Source organism: Barbus barbus (genome assembly GCF_936440315.1).
Source record: "Barbus barbus genome assembly, chromosome: 6".
NCBI classification, from domain to species: domain Eukaryota; kingdom Metazoa; phylum Chordata; class Actinopteri; order Cypriniformes; family Cyprinidae; genus Barbus; species Barbus barbus.
Window position 1 is genome coordinate 41,021,592 of NC_136734.1, and position 16,268 is coordinate 41,037,859.

The window sequence follows — 16,268 nt, forward strand, 5'->3', positions numbered from 1 at the left end:
CGAATGATGTTCGACTTCGCCAGTCGGAGATCACTAAATATAATGTTAAAGAGGTGTGTGAACTTGCAAATACGATGTCAGACACTGTAATATGCTCTGGCCCCCTCCCTGCTTACCGGGGTGATGAGATTCATAGCAGACTGCTGTCATTCAATGGCTGGATGTCTAAGTGGTGCCCGCAGAATAATATAGACTTTATATGAGTTTTTGGGGCAGACCTGACCTGTTGAAAAGAGATGGTGTTCATCCCTCCTGGGGTGGTGCCGTTCTTCTCTCTAGAAATATGGCACATAGTCTTAGAGTTGGTACTTGACTAACTGGGGCCCAGGTCAGGAAGCAGACAGACTGGCTAAACCAACCGTCTGCTAGCCGCCTTACGTCACAGAAGTCAGTTAATTCTCAGCACATAGAGACTCCTTCACCTAGATATCACGCTATAGAGACTGTGTCTGTTCCCCGAACTAGAAAATACAGAAAACGTCCAAACCAAATTAAGAGTATCAATTTAATTGATGTTCAACAAATAAAAAAATTTATAATACAGAGAAACAATTGATAAAGCTTTGCTTACTGAATATTAGGTCCCTTTCTACAAAATCACTTTTTGTAAATGATTTGATCAATGATAATAATCTAGATTTGCTCTGTTTGACAGAAACATGGCTAAAACCAGATTTTTGTACTGGCAACTGTTTACAGGCCACCACCCAGACTTTATTAAAGAATTTGCTGATTTTCTATCTGAGTTAGTCCTGGGTGCAGATAAAGTCTTAATTGTTGATTTTAATATCCATGTTGATAATGAAAAAGATGCATTAGGATCAGCAGTCATAGACATTCTGAACTCTATTGGGGTTAGACAACACGTGTCAGGACCTACTCATTGTCGAAATCATACTCTAGATTTAATACTGTCACATGGAATTGATGTTAGTGGTGTTGAAATTCTGCAGCAAAGCGATGATATCTCAGATCATTATCTAGACTCTTGTGTAAACTCTATATAGCTAAAACTGTAAATTCTACTCCTTGTTACTGTCACGAGTCCGGGCTGCAGTTATTCCTTTCTCCACTAGAGGTCACCATCTCCCGTCCTCCCGGACTCCATTCCCCTAAACTGCACAAGCCTGCCGCATATCATTAACCTGACACTCATTATTACACCCTCAGCTGTTCCCCATTGCCACAGACTATATAGTCTCCTCTCTCTCACCACTCTGCCTGGGTGAATTAATTGTAATTTATTGTATGAGTCTTAGGCTACGTCCACACGAAGACGGGTTTCTCTGTATCCGATCTTTTTTTTTGCCTCAAATTCCGTAAACACAGAGTCGTCTCAGGAAATATCTGCGTCCACACGGAATCACTGAAAACGACTGAAAACGATGTAGTACACATGCCAGACCAATATGTGGCGCTGTAATTCTGCCACAGAGATACACAAAAAAAACAGAGAAGAAGACTTGGACCATGTGCGTAAACCTTGCGCGCTGAATATAAACTAACACACAAAGCAGAAGATTTTGTTTTAATAAAACTAATGAGCTCAGTAGGTTCTGCAGCACGAACACAGGCACGTAGTCTGACATTGTTGTTGTTGTTGTCGCTGTTATGTGACGTAGCGGTGTCTGATTAGGGGCGAGACGTGGTCTGACGACGTCATCGTTTCAGAAAATATACGGATTCGCCGTCCACACGAAAACATGAAACCGGCGTTTTCAAATTGATCCACCCTGGGACCCGGTTTCAAAAATGATCGGTTTCACTCTTCGAAAACGCCGGTTTCGTGTGGACGAAACGCCTATACGGTAAAAAATTTATGCGTATACAGAGAAACCCGTCTTCGTGTGGATGGGGCCTTAGTCACTGTTGAAACTCTGGGGATACATGCACTGTGTTGCCGTTGATGTATCCCATTTCTAATCTGTTTTGTTTTGCCTTGTTGGCCTTTTTGTTTTGAATTAAAAGAGAGCCTTACCTGCATTTGGACCCTGACTTCGTCTTTCCACGGTGCTCTCGAAGTGTTCCGTGACAGAATTCACCCAGCAGACATTGGTCCAGCAAGGAGGTTGCTCAACATCCGCCAGGGAGACCGGAGCATTGAGGAGTATGCCAGGGACTTCGTTGGAGGAGCTCGGCGGTCGGTTACTGAGAAGACCTGTCTCATGGTCTTCTGGGGAGGCCTAGCTGAGCCCTTCAAGTCCCTTATGCCTTACTGGCACCCCGAGGAATCACTGGAGGAGTATGTCAATCGGGCTCTGTACTTGAGAGGCTCAACCATCAGGATGGAGGTATCCGCGGAGGCCGCTCACAGTTCTCCCGATGCGGCGATACAAGGGGTGTCAGAGGCATCATCGGCTGCACCCAGTACCTCATGCCCGTTCCCGGAGCGTCCCGGGCTGATCCGCAGCGTTCAGGAACCCCCGCTGACGTCGGTGCGAGCGGCGTGGTTTGCTCGCGGTCCTCCCGAGGCGACGGTGCCCGCTCGAGAGGCTTCCGAAGCGGCGGTGTCTGCTCACGATCCTTCTGAGGTGGCGTTGACCAGCGGATGTTCCCTCTGTTGGCATTTCCCAAGAGCACAGCAGTAATGACTTTATGAACTACTTTACTTCCAAGATCGAGTCTATCAGATAAAATTGTAACCATGCAGCCGTCAGCTACAGTATCGCATCAGATAGTGCACTATAGATCCCCCGAGGAACAATTCCACTCATTCTCTACTATAGGAGAGGAAGAATTGTATAAATTTGTTAAATCATCTAAACCAACAACATGTATGTTAGACCCTATTCCATCTAAACTACTAAAAGAGCTGCTTCCAGAAGTCATAGATCCTCTTTTGGCTATTAGTGGAAGTGCATTAGCATGGTTCAAATCGTACTTATCTGAATGCCATCAGTTCGTAGCAGTGAATGAAGAGGTATCATATTGATCACAAGTGCAGTATGGAGTACCTCAAGGCTCAGTACTAGGGCCGTAACTTTTCACGCTTTACATGTTTACCTTGGGAGATATTATCAGGAGATATGGTGTTAGCTTTCACTGTTATGCTGATGATACTCAGCTCTATATTTCTTCACGGCCTGGTGAAACACAACAAATTGAGAAACTAACGGAATGCATAGTCGATATAAAAAACTGGATGACAAGTAACTTCTTACTGCTAAATTCTGAAAAAACAGAAGTGTTAATTATCGGACCTAAAAACCCCACATGTAATAACCTAGAACACTATCTAACACTTGACGGCTGCTCTGTCAATTCTTCTTCATCAGTTAGGAACCTAGGTGTGCTGTTTGATAGCAATCTTTCATTTGAAAGCCATGTTTCTAGCATCTGTAAAACTGTGTTTTTCCATCTCAAAAACATATCTAAATTGCGACCTATGCTCTCAACGTCGAATGCAGAAATACTAATTCATGCGTTTATGACCTCAAGGTTAGACTATTGTAATGCTTTATTGGGTGGTTATTCTGCACGCTTGATCAACAAACTACAGCTGGTCCAAAATGCAGCAGCTAGAGTCCTTACTAGAACCAGGAAGTACGACCATATTAGCCCGGTTCTGTCAACACTGCATTGGCTGCCTATCAAACATCGTATAGATTTTAAAATATTGTTAATTACTTATAAAGCCCTGAATGGCTTAGCTCCTCAGTACTTGAACAAACTCTTATCACATTATAGTCCTCCACGTCTGCTGCGCTCTCAAAACTCTGGCCATTTGATAATACCTAGAATATCAAAATCAACTGCGGACGGCAGATCCTTTTCCTATTTAGCACCAAACTCTGGAACAATCTACCTAACACTGTTCGGGAGGCAGACACACTGTCAGTTTAAATCTAGATTAAAGACACATTTCTTTAACCTGGCTTACACATAACACACTAATACACTTCTATTGTTCAAATTTGTTAAATGATTGTTTGGCTGCATTAATTAGATCAACCGGAACCGGGGACAATCCCCATAACACATGATGTACTTGTTACATCATAAGAAGAATGGCATCTACGCTAATATTTGTCTGTTTCTATTCTGTTTCTCAGTCTGTGTCAGGCCGGACACCTGGATGAGCCCCGGGACATAGCTCCAGTGAAGACCTCGACTTAAAATACAATAAAACTTTAAATAAAACAAATAACTAAAAATATAATAAAATACCGAACTACATAATACTATTATTGTTAGACATTGCAACAATATAAAAATAGAAATATAATACATTTATACATTTAAAATTTTAATTAAAACAATAAGTAAACAATAATTAAACAATAATATCCTGGCCAGAAGAGAATTGGCCCCCGACTGAGTCTGGTTTCTCCCAAGGTTTTTTCTCCATTCTGTCACAGAGGGAGTTCTGGTTCCTTGCCGCTGTCGCCTCTGGCTTGCTCAGTTGGGGACACTTCATTTCTAGCGATTATCGTCAATTTGATTTCACAGATACTATTTAAACTAAACTGAGCTAGACAATGACATGATCAAGATGCTGTAACATCATTTTAAATGCAGTTGGGAAGGCAGTTTCTTCCAGGGGTAATTGGGTGAAAATAGGAGGTTAATCCCACACTGAAAGTGGTTTAATTTAGGCCAATATGTTTGATGCTCAATTTACATCAAATTAACATCATGTCAAGTTTTTGATGATAGTTTGATTAGCATATGTCGCCTTTTTTTTTTTTTTTTACATCAATTGTATTGTCAATTTGATGTCTTTTCAACATCACTGCCCTATTGGGAACGTTTCCCTTTAAATTTATAACACATTATGAATGTTACACTTTATTTTAAGGTGTTATTGTAACAGGGTAATTGAACTGAGTAATATTAATTAACTGCATGCACTTACTATATGATTAGGGTTATGATTAGGGTTACTTGCATGTAATTATGCAAGTTCTGAACATTCAAAACAAACGTTTTAGAATGCGTTTTTCTTGGTTATGTGAATGTTAAAGAAAAATTCCATTTTATAATTTGGCATACATTATGGGAAGTAATTACATTTGAGTAGTTACATTTAAATGTTTCAGGAATAAGCTTTCCATGAACAATGTATAAATAACGTTTTTTGTGCTGATGTTTTGAGAACATTATAAGAGCTATGCTGATGATACCCAGATTTACCTAGCCTTATCTCCAAATGACTACAGCCCCATTGACTCCCTCTGCCAATGCATTGATGAAATTAACAGTTGGATGTGCCAGAACTTTCTTCAGTTAAACAAGGAGAAAACTGAAATCATTGCATTTGGAAACAAAGATGAAGTTCTCAAGGTGAATGCATACCTTGACTCTAGGGGTCAAACAACTAAAAATCAAGTCAGAAATCTTGTGGTGATTCTAGAGACAGACCTTAGTTTCAGTAGTCATGTCAAAGCAGTAACTAAATCAGCATACTATCATCTCAAAAACATTGCAAGAATTAGATGTTTTGTTTCCAGTCAAGACTTGGAGAAACTTGTTCATGCCTTTATCACCAGCAGGGTGGATTACTGTAATGGTCTCCTCACCGGCCTTCCCAAGAAGACCATTAGACAACTGCAGCTCATCCAGAACACTGCTGCCAGGATTCTGACTAGAACCAGAACATCTGAGCATATCACACCAGTCCTCAGGTCCTTACACTGGCTTCCAGTTACATTTAGGATTGATTTAAGTACTTTTACTCATTTATAAGTCACTCAATGGCCCAGGACCAAAATATATTGCTGATATGCTCACTGAATATAAGCCGAACAGACCACTCAGATCATTAGGATTGAGTCAGTTAGAAATACCAAGGGTTCACACAAAACAAGGGGAGTCTGCTTTTAGCTATTATGCCGCCCGCAGTTGGAACCAGCTTCCAGAAGAGATCAGATGTGCTAAAACATTAGCCACATTTAAATCAAGACTCAAAACTCATCTGTTTAACTGTGCATTTGAATGAGCACTGTGCTATATGTCCCAACTGACTGCAATACATTTTATGTATAATCATTTTCTTTAAATTTATTTTAAATCATTTTCTATATCATTTTAAAATTCCTTGTTTTTATTATTTTTATTTCCATGTTTTTATTGATTTTAATGTCTATTTCACTTTCTTTTATGTAAAGCACTTTGAATTACCACTGTGTATGAAATGTGCTATATAAATAAACTAGCCTTGCCTTGCCTATAAAAGGCCAGATAACTTTGAATGGACTTTCCATTAATGTTACTGGAAGAATATTAGTTCATTGTTCTGAGAAGGTTCCTGTTTGGCTGGTGAGTCTCTTTATGCGTTCACATGTTTAGTGACTTGCACTACATTCATATATTCATTTTCATGTTCAGTATTCATTCAAGAGTTTATGTATTCTTTGCACAATGAACCCAATCTGAGCTACTGTGTGTGTGTGTGGTGTGTGTGTGTGTGTTCATGTTCTCCGTGTTTCCAGTAACTGCTCTTATTAAATCAACACTCATGCTTCATGTTGCACTGAGATCACGTTCTGCACAGAATAACTCTTTAATCATCAAGGTAAATTTGATCGACATATTTTCAATGCTTCTCCTGAGTTAGTTGCTTTTGCGTGACAACTTCTCAGAGCAGTCTGCATTTTATTAGATGGGCCTGTGCATATTCGACTTTAAGTGCACATGAAGATCGCACACACTGCATATTTTTTTTAGGGGCTATTTGGTGAAGAGGGTTTAAGAGGTGAATGAGTGTCGTCTGTGTGTGGGATACAATTAGCCCAGACCTTCTCTCATGCATTACTGCCATTAGACGGCCGCCTGACTCTTAAAGTGTCTCTTCAGCCTCTATTCAATGACCAGTGCATCCACAGCCGGCCTCCTTATTTGGCCCTCAGTTCCCTTCATTATTTGTGTAGTAGCACCAAGGTCCCACGTCATTGAGATTCCAGGGTTGCTCTTCAGTGGGTTCCCTTTTCAGCGACCCTGATCTTCAAATGGGCTCTCATGGGTCTCTCTCATCTCTCGTCTCATCTGTTCGCTCACCAGAACAGCAGCTAGAGGAGGTTGTGTGTCTCAATGAACATCGATCAGATCAACATACTGCAGATCAGAATGAGGAATCGAGTCGAGCCGAAGGTGCATTGGAGTGTAAAGCCCCTTTCACACAGAGATTCTGGAAAATACACGGGTAATGTGTTCCGGCAATTGTTCCCGGGTCGTTAGATTTGCTGCATTCACACTGCCAGTGATTTCCCGGTATCTGTGCGTACGTTCACATACAACCCGTAAAAGTCCCGGAATGACACGTGACATCATCATGTGACATAATGTACGAGTCGAAAACGCTAGACAGCCAAGAAACAGGACGAACATCAAGAAGCAAATCGGAAGTGTTTGTACTGTTTATAAACATATTTTGTTATTCACCGCTCTCAGAGTTTAAAACACAGACTAGTCCCTCTGGCACTAGTCTGTGTTTAGGGGAAGTCGTGGGGAAGTCGTGGCCTAATGGTTAGAGAGTCGGACTTGTAATCCAAAGGTTGTGGGTTCGAGTCTCGGGCCGGCAGGGATTGTAGGTGAGGGGAGTGAATGTCCAGCGCTCTCTCCACCCTCAATACCACGACTGAGGTGCCCTTGAGCAAGACACCGAACCCCCAACTGCTCCCCGGGCGCCGCAGCATAAATGCTGCCCACTGCTCCGGGTGTGTGTTCACTGCTGTGTGTGTGTGTGTGTGTGTGTGCACGTTGGATGGGTTAAATGCAGAGCATGAATTCCGAGTATGGGTCACCATACTTGGCTGAATGTCACTTCACTTCACTGCAGGGCTGTATTATTGAAAACACCCGTTCAAAGAGTCGCACGATAACTACGTCATCCCTACGACACATCCGTTACAGCATTGGCTCCGGCTTTTGTTCACACAGCACTCGTTCCGGGACTGAACCCGGCAATGTTACTAGGTCCCCAACCCGGCATTGATCCCGGAATCAATCCCAGGTCGTGGTTGTGTTCACACAGAAGGCAATTTTCCGGGACCAACGTGTGTTACAGAAGAGGACATAGACTGACGTCTATGTGAAGGTTCAGGTTTGTTTATTGATCACCAATAGACAACTGGAGATATGGCAGGTGCGTAGGGTACTGAGCAGATCTTGACCGGAACGAAGGGGTATTAACTTGCATCTTGTCTTTTGCAGGAGCAGCGGCAAACACGGAGAGAGACAGCGGGCACACACACCGCCAACCAGGAGCTGATTCTCAGGAACACAGGAGCTGACTTGGAACTGGATCCTAGGAGTACAGAATGCAGGTAAGTCGATAAGCAGGTAAGTAATACTATCACAGTTGCTACTAAGGCTTGTGGAAACTTTAGCAGTCCTCCTTCGATGAACGAGACCGGACATCGAGTGTTTGGCGGTGTGTGTCTTCATGGGGAGCGGTGACGAGGAGCAGGTGAGTGTAATCAAAACACAGGTGAGAGTGATGGCTGTGATGGCAGATCTGTGACAACGTGCAGTGTGAAAGAGGCTTTAGATTGACTATAAAACAAACAAGCAGTAAAAGCCTAGCAATACTTGCTTTTACTTGCCAGTGTCTGCTCTGTTTCTCTTCTTAAGTTATGGCAGATTTAATATATTTGTATTCATTTAAACTATAGTTTCAGGTATTTCTGAACTCTCATGCAAGCGCTCCTCTAAACTGTCTCCTCGTTTCTTTTGCACCTTGTGGACAAACTAATTAGTCCAAAAACAAAAAATGTAAGGCTCATGCACTAAGCCACCTTTTTCCTGAAGAGTACCCTATTCTGTGTTTTAGATTATGGGAGGCTCTTCCGGTTTGGAAATGTTCTACTTAAAAAGACTGAAACAAATCCTTTCACATCATAGCTTTGTGATTCAAATAATCCTTATACATCAGTCTGACTGGAATCCGTGTATATTTGATAAATGAAAATCAAAAAATGAAAATCTGATTGTTTTTTTTGTTATTTGATTTTGAATCAGAAACGAAAAATGAAAATTGTCTTGTATTTCATATTTTAAAATTTGGTTTTGGATCAAAAATACAAAATTGAAAAGGGTCCACACAACAGAATCTGTTTTTAATATTTAATTGCTGGGTTGTGCGTCACCCGGAAATTTTTCTGCGAGCAAATAGGCGGGCTTGTGTACCCCCTGGCAGTTTTTCTGTTATTGTATTACGCTATAATTGTTAATAAAGCTTAAAAAAAAAGAAAAAAAGTTAGCGACACTATGGCAGCGCTGGAGCCGCACTCCACATTAATCATGGAGTTGTTCAAAACCGGTATGACACGCTGAAATTTCCTGCACACTGAAGCAGATGAATATCGTAGACTGCTCGGAAAGAAGCGTCAGAAGATTTTGTGCTGGACACGACCTAAAGAGAAAACTATGGAAAGCCAAAGTATTCATAAACGCCTGCTCGGGCGTCTGATTGCACACTGACACGTCAAAAGCGTGAAAACTACCAATCATTTAGTATCTCTACAAAGCCCTGAATGTGCTCTGTACAGGACATCCAGACTTACAACTGTGACATGTGAGGTCTCAGAGAAATTCACTGAAATAGAATGTCCACTACAGAGGCAACAACTCCAGAGCTGGGTCTCAGGAGGATATTGTGCATTTTGGGAGACATAACAATTGAATAGAAAAATAAATTATATATATACATTTTCTTATGAAATATTATACAGTTATGGTCAGAATTATTGGAACCCTTGGTAAATATGATCAAAGAAGACTGTGAAAATTAACCTGCTTTGTTAATCCTTTTGATATTTTATTTAAAAAATTCACAAAAAGCTAACCTTTCATTGGATAATAAGAATTTAAAATGGGGGGAAATATCATTATGAAATAAATGTTTTTCTCAAACACACGTTGGACACAATTATTGGCACCCCTAGAAATTCTTAAGAGTAAAATATCTCTGAAGTATACTCCCATTCATATTCACAATTTTGAGCACTCCAGGGTGATTATGAACATGAAATTATCCAGCCATGGCTTCCTGTTTCACAGAAATATAAATAGGAGGGAAAACAAAGCCCAAATTCCCTTAATCATCCATCACAATGAGAAAAAACAAAGAATATATTTCTGATGTGCAGCAAAAGATAATTGAGCTTCACAAATTAGTGAAGTGGCTTTAAGAAAAGAGCTAGAGCAGTGAAAATCCCCATTTCCACCATCAGGGCAATAATTAAGAATTTCCAATCAACAGAAAATGTAATGAAACTGCCTGGAAGAGGACGTGTGTCTATATCGTCCTAATGCACGGTGAGGAGGAGAGTTTGAGTGGCTAAAGACTCTTCAAGGACCACAGCTGGAGAACTGCAGAAAATAGTTGAGTCTCGGGGTCAGAAAACCTTAAAAATAAATTGTCAAACAGCCCCTACATCAGCACATGTTGTTTGGGAGGATTTCAAGAAAAATTCTCCTAGCTCATCCAAAAACAAACTCCAGCATATTCAGTTATCAGACAGACTGGAACTTCAAATGGGACTGGCTTCTATGGTCAGATGAAACTAAAAAATGAGCTTTTTAGCAGCAAACACTCAAGATGGGTTTGGTGAACACAGGGATAAAAAGTACCCCATGTGTAGAATGAAATATACTGCTGTATTTGTGATGTTGTGTGCTAACTTTTTTTCTTTTTTTTAAGCTTTATTAACAATTATAGCGTAATACAATAACAGAAAAACTGCCAGGGGGTACACAAGCCCGCCTATTTGCTCGCAGAAAAATTTCCGGGTGACGCACAACCCAGCAATTAAATATTAAAAACAGATTCTGTTGTGTGGACCTTTTTCAATTTTGTATTTTTGATCCAAAACCACATTTTAAAATATGAAATACAAGACCATTTTCATTTTTCGTTTCTGATTCAAAATCAAATAACAAAAAAAAACAATCAGATTTTCATTTTTTGATTTTCATTTATCAATTGAAAATGGAAAGGATGAATGATACACGGATTTGACTGAATGAGCTGTAAATTTTCATTCATGTTCTCTTTTTAGACAGGAGAATAACATAACGCTTGGTATTTTGATGTGACGTGGAATATCTATGGAAGAGCTCTTTTCAGTCTGGTGCATCTTTTTCTTTCTTTTTTATTTTTGCTGTAACAGTGTAAATAAAGGCAACATATACTGCGCATTTGTGATTTCATTCAAGACAAATCTAATGAATAATTCACTGAATGCAGTGAGAATCTCTGGTTTTTCTTGTTTAAAATTTTGTAAAAATCTGCCTGACATTAGCACTGGAAAACAAAACAGAAATACTGAGGAAGATCATCACACTCTTGGCAAACATCAGCAACAACAGCTGTTCTGAACCCATCTTCAGCCGAACAGGAGCGAACCCGTCTCTGCTTTAACCGAGCTGCTGCTCATTAACTCCCTCATTAACTCCCTCATTAACTCCCTCATTAACTCCCTCATTAACTCCCTCATTAACTCACTCACAGCGTTTCAAACAGCGCTGAGGTAACGCTACAAGTAACGCGAGCTACGAAATCAGATTACTTTTTAAAGTAACTAGTAAAGTAACGCATTACTTTTTAGTTTAGAAATAAGTAACTGCAGTTCCTGTGTTTGTGATGTATTGAGTGACAGCTCTGGGGTTGAGAGGAATCAGGAGTAAGTGCAGAGCGTTGTGTGTGAACATGACTACTTTACATGCGCACGAATAATGCGATTATTTAATAATAATCAGAGTAAGGACTTAATCGCATTTTGATGTTTACATGTCAAAAGCAAAGCTCTTACTCCCGTTTGCATGCAATTTCCATTATTCTTATTACTCGCTATAAGAATTGTGGTTAATTTTTTTACTGCCATTATTCACACACCCCACTGCAGAGCACAAGTGATGGACTCTGAAAGAGCAGGTGTGTTACTGGCCGCTGTTTTCATTTATTCACGGCTAATAATGATTTTGTATGGCTGTATTCCACACTTTTTCGGCGACATAGAAATGTGATGGAATTGATTTGCCTACACGCTGTTTCTGGATGAGGCTGAGGAACAGAGACTGCTGGCAGCGAGTTGTGTTTTCCCCAGAATGCGATGCTTTCTTCCCCTCCATCGTTTCTTATGCTGCATTCAAGTGCTATCCGAATTATCGTAAATACAAGCTTCCTAGTCAGAAATTGGACCTGAACGGCCTTAGAGAGGCCTTATAATGCTATTTTCCGACTAGGAGACTCGTATTTCCGATAATTCCGATAGCACTTGAGCGGCAATACTGCGATTAAAGTGTTTAAATGCATGTATATTTCGATTAAAATCGATTAAAAATTAACCTATGTTAATATGATTATGAGCTTAATCGCATTATTTAAATCGAAGTATTGCGTTTACATGAGGTAAAGATTAATCGCAATATTGTCAAAATCTCATTATAATCGTATTAAGAGGGTCCAGTTCGAGACTAAATATCAACATGTATTTACTCATCTCACCTGCACAAAAACACATTCAGGAATCCTCAAAATCAATAAAAACTATAGACTATATTTAAATATTACACAAACCTGCAATAATTAAATGTTAAATAAGAAAATATAATTCATGTATTTAATCCCATTTTATTAATCAGTGTCTTTGCTACATACTTTTGATGATCCAATTCAACCATACTAATAAGAAAAATAACACATCTGTGTTTGATTGTAGTTAATGCTGAATAGTGTTGATCTTTCTTCTCCTGCGTCATATTCTTCATGTGATTAGTGGCGCCCTCTACTGTACAGACCTGAATCTACATCTCCTTCAGTCTGAAGCGGATTCACTTCACTTTTGGTGTGAAAGGGCTTTACATTTGTAAAATAATAACTTTTTTATATTTAAAAACAAACAAGCAATGCCTACCCAGATTTTAAAAGTAACTCAAAAGTAACGTAATTAGTTACTTTTTTAGGGAGTACCGCAATTTTGTAATGCTCTACTTTTAAAAGTAACTTTCCCCAACTGTTGTAAAGGCTCCTTTAAGAGAGGGCTTTTATTCTGACGTCGTCGGAGCAGTATACAGGTCCTTTTCAAAACATTAGCATATTGTGATAATGTTCATTATTTTCTGTAATGTACTGATAAACATTAGACTTTCATATATTTTAGATTCATTACAACACAACTGAAGTAGTTCAAGGCTTTTATTGTTTTAATATTGATGATTTTGGCATACAGCTCATGAAAACCCAAAATTCCTATCTCAAAAAATTAGCATATCATGAAAAGGTTCTCTAAACGAGCTATTAACCTAATCATCTGAATCAACTAATTAACTCTAAACACCTGCAAAAGATTCCTGAGGCTTTTAAAAACTCCCAGCCTGGTTCATTACTCAAAACCGCAATCATGGGTAAGACTGCCGACCTGACTGCTGTCCAGAAGGCCATCATTGACACCCTCAAGCAAGAGGGTAAGACACAGAAAGACATTTCTGAACGAATAGGCTGTTCCCAGAGTGCTGTATCAAGGCACCTCAGTGGGAAGTCTGTGGGAAGGAAAAAGTGTGGCAGAAAACACAGCACAACGAGAAGAGGTGACCGGACCCTGAGGAAGATTGTGGAGAAGGACCGATTCCAGACCTTGGGGGACCTGCGGAAGCAGTGGACTGAGTCTGGAGTAGAAACATCCAGAGCCACCGTGTACAGGCGTGTGCAGGAAATGGGCTACAGGTGCCGCATTCCCCAGGTCAAGCCACTTTTGAACCAGAAACAGCGGCAGAAGCGCCTGACCTGGGCTACAGAGAAGCAGCACTGGACTGTTGCTCAGTGGTCCAAAGTACTTTTTTCGGATGAAAGCAAATTTTGCATGTCATTCAGAAATCAAGGTGCCAGAGTCTGGAGGAAGACTGGGGAGAGGGAAATGCCAAAATGCCTGAAGTCCAGTGTCAAGTACCCACAGTCAGTGATGCTGGTGTTGGTCCACTGTGTTTTATCAAGGGCAGGGTCAATGCAGCTAGCTATCAGGAGATTTTGGAGCACTTCATGCTTCCATCTGTTGAAAAGCTTTATGGAGATGAAGATTTCATTTTTCAGCATGACCTGGCACCTGCTCACAGTGCCAAAACCACTGGTAAATGGTTTACTGACCATGGTATTACTGTGCTCAATTGGCCTGCCAACTCTCCTGACCTGAACCCCATAGAGAATCTGTGGGATATTGTGAAGAGAAAGTTGAGAGACGCAAGACCCAACACTCTGGATGAGCTTAAGGCCGCTATCGAAGCATCCTGGGCCTCCATAACACCTCAGCAGTGCCACAGGCTGATTGCCTCCATGCCACGCCGCATTGAAGCAGTCATTTCTGCAAAAGGATTCCCGACCAAGTATTGAGTGCATAACTGAACATAATGGCCATTCTTTTATTGGTCGGATGAAATATGCTAATTTTTTGAGATAGGAATTTTGGGTTTTCATGAGCTGTATGCCAAAATCATCAATATTAAAACAATAAAAGGCTTGAACTACTTCAGTTGTAATGAATCTAAAATATATGAAAGTCTAATGTTTATCAGTACATTACAGAAAATAATGAACATTATCACAATATGCAAATTTTTTGAAAAGGACCTGTAGTTCAGCCGCTCCTGCCTGCTCAAGTGTACTTGTGTCGGGTCGATCGCTGAAAGGGCATTTCTACTTGTTGACTCGCGATATCCTGCAGCTGTTACCTTGAGGTGTTACGTGGGAAGTCGTGGCCTAATGGTTAGAGAGTCGGACTTGTAATCCAAAGGTTGTGGGTTCGAGTCTCGGGCCGGCAGGGATTGTAGGTGGGGGGAGTGAATGTCCAGCGCTCTCTCCACCCTCAATACCACGACTGAGGTGCCCTTGAGCAAGACACCGAACCCCCAACTGCTCCCCGGGCGCCGCAGCATAAATGACTGCCCACTGCTCCGGGTGTGTGTTCACTGCTGTGTGTGTGTGTGTGTGTGTTCACTGCTGTGTGTGTGTGTGTGTGTGTGTGTGTTCACTGCTGTGTGTGTGTGTGTGTGTGTTCACTGCTGTGTGTGTGTGTGTGTGTGTGTGTGTGTTCACTGCTGTGTGTGTGTGTGTGTGTGTTCACTGCTGTGTGTGTGTGTGTGTGTGTGTGTGTGTGTTTACTGCTGTGTGTGTGTGTGTGTGTGTGTGTTCACTGCTGTGTGTGTGTGTGTGTGTGTGTGTGTGTGTGTGCGCGCGTGTGTGCACGTTGAATGGGTTAAATGCAGAGCACGAATTCCGAGTATGGGTCACCATACTTGGCTGAATGTCACTTCACTGAGGTGTTAGTCATTGACCTACACCTAAGCCTGTTTGCGTTATTTCTGTGTTCATTGAGATCGGTATTGAGTTATTTATAACTGCGTCACCCGCACATATAGACATGCCCGCAGTCATTGTTTCTGTTCATCTGGCTTAATGATGCCGCTCGAGATGATTATTTCTTCTTTATTGATGTGTTTCTCACTGGTTTGCTTTCAATGATACTTTGGTGACGTGATATTTATTATTTTGAGCGGTTTATACCAAACTAGCGATCACAGGTTGATGTATCGTGATTATAGCCATAAATGGAGGGATGTTTATCATGTTAGATGATCGCTTATGGCCTATTGTTTGTACTATTACACTTTATTCTCCCTTCTTGAATTGTATTTTTCACTGAGGATGGTTACAGATGAGGATTTAGTATACTTGGCTGCCTCTATATACCCATGGATGTTTATGATTGTGTATATGCTTAATTATTCTTATTCATGATTGTCTATTGTATTTCTTGTATTCCAGACTAATGCCTCTACTGCCTGTAACTCGATAATATCCTATCAATACATCCTCTAAACTCATCCTTATATAATATTGTGCTGTAATACCAACATTGGTTACAAACACGAGGGCTTGTGTTCAGATGCTTTGGAAACATGACACTGTCTGCAGAATTCAGTGGGTTATCATAAATCAACATAAGGAAACATGTATTTCTGTTTGATTTGATTTTTCATTTAAATGACTAATAAAATACTTTTTTTTAAAAACACTTTAATGATTCCCAACCCTACTGTTGCTGTTTGTAGGAGCCATATTATTGTTTATATTGAATTTATTTAAAGCATTCTTTTATTTACTATTTTCGAATTAAGCATTGCTTTGTATGGCTATCTTGTGTTTTTGTGTGTACGAGTCCTCTATAGGAGGTGGGGACTAGGTGGATATATTGGCGTTATGTCGGAGAGCCGGGGAGTCGTCGCGAGCGGATCATGTCTTTGACCGAGATCACAGCAGATCACAGCAGATCACG